This window comes from Malania oleifera, chromosome 7 (genome assembly GCF_029873635.1).
Source record: "Malania oleifera isolate guangnan ecotype guangnan chromosome 7, ASM2987363v1, whole genome shotgun sequence".
Lineage (NCBI taxonomy): Eukaryota > Viridiplantae > Streptophyta > Magnoliopsida > Santalales > Ximeniaceae > Malania > Malania oleifera.
The window spans coordinates 106,472,346-106,478,952 of NC_080423.1; the positions used below are offsets into that span (position 1 = coordinate 106,472,346).

The 6,607-nt window shown below is 31.0% G+C and overlaps 1 long non-coding RNA gene across 2 annotated transcripts; it reads right to left on the bottom strand.

Moving 5' to 3' along the window:
* Positions 1-3,573: 3,573 nt before the first annotated feature.
* Positions 3,574-5,232, bottom strand: LOC131159346 (uncharacterized). Of its 2 annotated transcripts, XR_009137787.1 has the most exons (4): positions 5,118-5,230; positions 4,652-5,032; positions 4,412-4,554; positions 3,580-3,793 (listed from the first exon to the last, which is right to left on the bottom strand). It is a non-coding gene; the product is annotated as an uncharacterized LOC131159346 (long non-coding RNA). The 2 variants fall into 2 exon arrangements; XR_009137788.1 differs by having other exon boundaries at positions 3,574-3,793; positions 4,652-5,232.
* Positions 5,233-6,607: the final 1,375 nt, after the last annotated feature.

A 6,607-nucleotide genomic window follows, 5' to 3' on the forward strand; every position in this document is an offset into this window, starting at 1 on the left:
CCATAATGCTGCCCTATTCTTCCTTCTACCAAAGCCGATGAACAAAATGGCTAACAAGTCTTCCATGGAAGAAGGATACACCTAGCTTTCTCCCATAATACCAAAAAGCTTATTCCAGAGTGGAACTTTAGAAAACAATGTCATCCAGGCATACCACGACGAGCTTGTTGAGGTAGGCATGAAACACCTAATTCATCAGTGTGAAGAAAGTTGTTGGTGCACTCATCAATTCGAATGGCATCACCAAGAATTCATATGCCCCACACCATGTCACACAAGTAATCTGTGGTTCATCACCATCTGCTATCCTCACTTGATAGTAGCATGACCCAAGGTCAAGATTGGTGAAGTACTTGGCATGACTTAGCAGATCAAATAAAACAATTAGTGGAATGGAATACTTGTTGCACTCAATCACCTTATTAAGTGCGTGATAGTCCACACACATCTGCATACTCCCATATGTGGTGCTCCAAATGATGTTGTGAGCGTATGATAGTCCACACACATCCACATGTCCCATACGTGGTGCTCCAAATGGTGCTTTATAAGGACATACATAATTACTTCCAGTAACTCATCAAGTTGTTTCCTCAACTTTGTTAATGCCATCCGGTATTTAACAAGAGGCTTCACCCCTAATAACAATTCGAACTCATGCTTAACAATTAACACCTTATCGTAAAGACAAGTTGTGGGTAGCTTATCGAGCATCATAACTTTGTACTCTAACACATCCTGGATGGTAGTAGACACCCAATCATGTCCTACATCTTCATCCACTACCAATGAGACAAGATATGCCAACTTACCTTCTCAATCCCTTTTTGAGTTACATGGCTTATAGGAACATCTCGTCGCCCCCCTTTCTTCGCAACAGCTTGCATTAGGCACAGCTAATCACCCCAAACAAGGGGAACTAGCAAATGGCATCAAGACCGCCTTAGTCTCCTTTAATACTTCCATTCCAAGTATCACTTTGAAATCATCCATTGGAGCGACTGTGAAATTCACATGTCTCGCCCACTGTCCAACATTTACAATCACTTGCTTAGCTACTCAAATAGTAGGTTGGGCTGCAAAGTTAACCACTTTTATGGGTCCCGAGTCCTTCTCTAACTTTAAGTTGAGACTCTACACTCCCTACGAGACAAAATTATAGTAGCCTCAATACCCACCATAGCACAAGTGTCCAAATAATCTAGAGATCCACAAACATTAACCTTTTAGCTAGGTAACTTTTGATTCTTTCATTTGTCTTTCTAACATGCTAAGTAACCCCATTGCACCCATTCTTAGTGTTTGCTTTTTCATCCTCATCATGTCCTTGTCCACTCCATAATGGAAGGTTGCAATGCATTGACCAATGACTTGAGAGGGCAATTAGAAACTCTGCAAGGGCCTCAACATAAGAAGCACACTAACTTAACCTTACCACCAGATGTGAAATACCAAGATAAGGAAGCTTTGTTGAAGTTTCAAAGAAGTTGATGTCTTGGTGTTGGCTCTCCAACTTTTAGGTTGAACCCTCTTGAAAGTCTTTGCTATTTCCACCCAATAAACCACTCTCCTTGGGTGTGGTGAGACTCTCTACAGCATAGTCAGTCAAGCACTCCTCAACAACCAATTTAGGAGATAAGTCTTCAACCCTTTGTTGATGAAATTCAGCCCTTGCCACTATTTCAACCCTTCAAGGAAATAAAAACATCTTATCTTTCTCTATCATGTCTAAGATATCCTACACCAAAGCAGAGAATTGTTTCACACACTCCCTTGCCTTAAGATCTAGCAATTTGCACCGAGTTACTCAACATTTTTCAAGAAATAATTGGGTCTTGAGCTGCTATCCATTTCGAATCTCACTGACTTGGTACACCACCACAGAGTCCTTGGTATGTTTGGTTCAACAAGGGGGGAAACCTCAAGAAAAAAAAAAAAAAAAAATTTCCTGCTTGGTTCAACTAATAGGAGAGAAAATAAAAGAAAGTATACATAGTCAATTTACAATATTACCCATGTAAGAAAAGTGCATGATAGTAATGCAATGACAATATATAAAATAATTTTTTGAATTAAAAAAATATATATATTTTTTTAAATAGATAAAATTAGTAGAAATGGCTGTATGTTGTATTATGAATGCTTAAGTAGGTCCTAATTGTTCATTATTTTCACTTTTAAATTGTTAAGTTAGTGTTCTAATTATATATTTAGACTGCTTTATGGAAGAATGGCTGTAGGAATATAAAGATTATTTGAAACATGATCCAAAGTGGGGATTCACCCATTTGAACTACATTCACCCTATTTCCGAAGAACAAGTTGATTGTTTCTTTCTTAATACTAGTATAGAAGTTTAATATATATACTAGTTACATAACGCATGTTGCATGTGAAAGTTTTGATGCATGAGAAACTCAAATAATAAGCTGATCAGATTTAGTAGATGCTAAAAACCCTAAACAAAATGAATATAAAATAAACAGAGGCCAAACCTTTGACCTATTGGCACTCATATACATCCTTGGACTAAACGAGTATATACATTTAAAATTACGAGAGTTCACTTAGGATTTCAGTATATTGTAAATTGGATTTGAACAAGATAAAATTTTATAACTAACATTAGTCTGCATAAGATAAAAACTTCAATTATTTCTTATAAAATGTATATTTCTTAATTTTAATCCATGTAAAAATGTGTTGCATGTAAAAATTTCTAGCATAGCAAATTAAGTTTTTTTGAGCATAAGAATGTTAGAAGAGTTAATTTCAAAATAAAACATCTGTATGGAAAAACATATGCATGTGAATCATTTTAGTATATGGAATCAGATCAATAAAATGTTAGGAATGCAACAAGAGTTTATTTGAGATTAATTTAATTCTATTAGCCCTTAGATTAAATGTATATTAATTTTTTTTTCCTTATCAGTAAGTTGACTGTGGTAGTTTGTGTTGGCATCCCCTTAGTTAAATTTTTAGGTCGCTAGATTTACTTGTAAAGATAACTGTTGTGTCTTTTAAAACAAAATAATAGATACTCTAACCAAAAAAAAAATATAATATTAATCTCTGTGAAAAAATTATTGTTCATTTTTTTTTTTTTTTTTTCATTTCAAGGAAGAAGAAGATTGATGTAAGTTATTTATAATATAAGAAATCAAATTAATTAAATAAAAATGCAGTAAAATTGAATTCGCAATTAAAGTACTTTTATTTTCTCCAAAGTTGGACATGGATTAGATAAGAATCAAAAGCAATTAAGTCTATATGTAATTTAGGATATAACTAAGGGTATTTTTGTTCCAAAAATGATTTTACACTAATTGCATTTTTATATAGTATAGATATAAATATAGATAAGACAATCATTATTTCTATATTTAGCAGGATTGACTTTCCAACCTCATCGAGTCCCAATCTGCTAACTGAAAAATGTTTCAAAATATTATATTTATATTTTGTGCCACCCTATTCCAACTCATAATCAGCAACTATGATATTTTTTGCAAATTTTAACGCTTCTATACACTGGTTAGCTTCTAATTTTAAATTTATTGGCAAGTCAAATAATTGGTTGAACCCTTTTATTAAGGACCCAGATTTCATATAGAGTTTCAATACTACCACAAATGATAAAAGAGTTGACCTCAAACCATATGATTCTGAATAAAATCAATCTCAACATGACCCAGACCTTCATGAACCTCACAGATAACCCAAATGATTAATCAGAAACATTGTGTATCAACCGGCATCTGTAGAAAGAAACATTGTGTATGCTTGTGTTCTACAGAAAGTGAAGCGATTATTAGAATACAACCTAATGGTCAATCAAAAGAAGATACTGAAATTGTTATTTCTTTGGGAAATTTAGATCCCATATATCCTATATTTCCACAAGATGTTAACTGGAATCATAATTTCATATAAATTTATAATAGAAACTGTGCATGTATCACAAGATATAATCTTCTAGAAAATGAGACTCTCAAAAAGAAAAATAACCATGAATTAGATTGTAGATCAATCTTGTAAACACATGTACTCTATTTCAAGAACACGCATTATGACAGCGAAGTTACCAAAACTAAAATAAAGCAATAACTATAAAACTACATTACACATACGTACAAACAACCATGACAGTTTCTTTAGTGATGTGAATCACAGTAAAACCCCATACTATTCACTAAAATCATATAGCTGATCTCCCACAGATGATCATAGAGAAGGTCAGGAACTAAGTGCAGATAATATACTAAACCAATATTCCATTCACATAACTAAGAAATGGCTTTTTTTTTTCCAAGAAAATGAAGCTATATTCAATGAAGAAAACTAAGAAATGGATTTTTAAATACCAAAGTCATCAAATTAAGACTAGAGTTATATAGTAAGAACGCACCTCCAATGTAAATCTTTGCAAAATAGGTGCTCCCTTTTCAACGAAGTAAAACCAAGGGGAGTGTCAGCATTCTTGGTGTAAACTTTAAAACATAATTGCATAAGCTTGATTAATTCAGGCAATTGTGTAAGCACCATATTTTCCTGAAAAACCAAACAAATAACAAGACAATAGATCTTATAAACCAATCAAAACACTAGGAAGCAAAAACCTAAACTTCAGCAAAAGTTTAAAACTAACCTCGCAATGCTCAAAGCTTAAGGTAATTGTCTCCAGCTGAGAAAAATAACCCAAAAACAGCAAGAATTGCAAGTCCGCTACATCACGCACCAATCATATATAGCTCGACAAGCTGGGAAGAGTTCGCGATATGCAATGATATTCTTTTACCATTAATTTTTGAACGATACCAGGTTCAAGGCAGAAACTTCCGAGTATTGCAAACGGAAACAGGATGATATCTGCTAGCGCTTCAGCTGGAGTGATGAACCACTGATTGAGATTCACTAAACAACTTACAGTCACCGCGCATAATTGTTCAAGAAGGGGACAGCTGGAAGAAGATACTCAAGTAGCTCACTGGGCACATTTACGCGCTTGGAACAAAGGAACCTTAGTGACCTTAAGTGGGATAAACCATTAGGGCTTTTAATGCTGTTATAGCACCCATCTGAAAAACTGTAATAGTGTAATAACCAAGGCATACCTGATACAAGATTATACCACCTTACAACTACAACATCAATGGCGAAAACGCCGAGAGAGAGGAATTGATGGAGAAGAAGAGCGAATGTGCAGAGGGAGACGAAGAGATCTTCCTCGCTCTGATGGAGGGAAATGAGGGTCTTTGTTTTGGCTGGAATTTTAATATTTAAATTTAAAATATCAATTTTGCTATAGCGGGAAAAATGTTTCTTTGCTTTCTTTTCTTTTTTTTTTTTTAGGGGCATTTCAATTGCAAATCACAAAATTCGATCTATTTAAATTTTTAATAATTTAGACTAAATATAGTTAAATTGTATTAAATTTTATTTAAATCTAAATAAATTTAAATGTTAGCCTTGAAAATTAAAATACACACTTTCGGACACTATTATTGTTTGAAAATATAATATTCTCTAAGTTGAATTATTTTTATTTTGCTTAAATTATAGAAAATTATAAAAATATTAAGATTTGTTTAATTATAGAAAATATTTTTTAAATTTTTAATTATAAATTTTTTAAAATTGTAAAAGTGTCGCTTTTTATTTTTCAAAATTTATACAAAAAAGATAAATAAATAAATAAATAATTTTCTTAGTGATAAAAACAATTTTCATGTTTCATTTCCATATTATCAAGTAATTACAGTATCACATATCACATATCGTTTTCTAGTTTTTCAATAACTAAATAATCAGTTATGAATATATAAAACAACTAAGAGTATAATATTTTTTGGGTTGAATTTTTTTTTATTTTTCTTAGATTCTAGAATATTATAAAATATTAAGATTTGTTTATTTATAGAAAATAAATTTTAAAATTTTTATTATAAATTTTTCAACAATTGTAAAAGTTTCACTTTTTTTCAATATTTATACTAAAAATATAAATAAATAAATAAATAAATAATTTCTTTAGCGGGAAAAATTGATTTTCATGTTTCGTTTCTATGCTATCAACTAATTACAATATCAAACATCATTTTCTAGTTTTTTTAATAACTAAATAAGAAATTAAGAATATATAAAATAATAAAAAATATACATAAAATCTTCTCTAATACTATAAGTAAAAGGGATTTATTTTTTGTATCATTTTTTTTATTGTCAAATTTACCCTTATATAAATATTTTTTAAAAAAATTAATAATTAAGTAAGAAAGAAAAAAATTCAGCCCCTTAAAAATAGGATATAAGTCAAATTTCGATTATCTACCTAAAATATCCTAATAACTATTTATAATTATCTTAAAATATCCTTATAATTCACTGAAACTAATTTTTTATATAAATTTAAATACTTTTCAATTCTTCATTTTTTACAAGTACTTTTTAAAAAGTAAAAAACATGCACATAGTGCATGCCCATTATTAGTTCCTAATAATGCTTAGAGCTTGTTAATGCAATATAAATTATATATCTCAATATTATAAAAATAGATCTTGATGCATTATTATTGCATCATAAATATTGCAAAATTTGTACTCT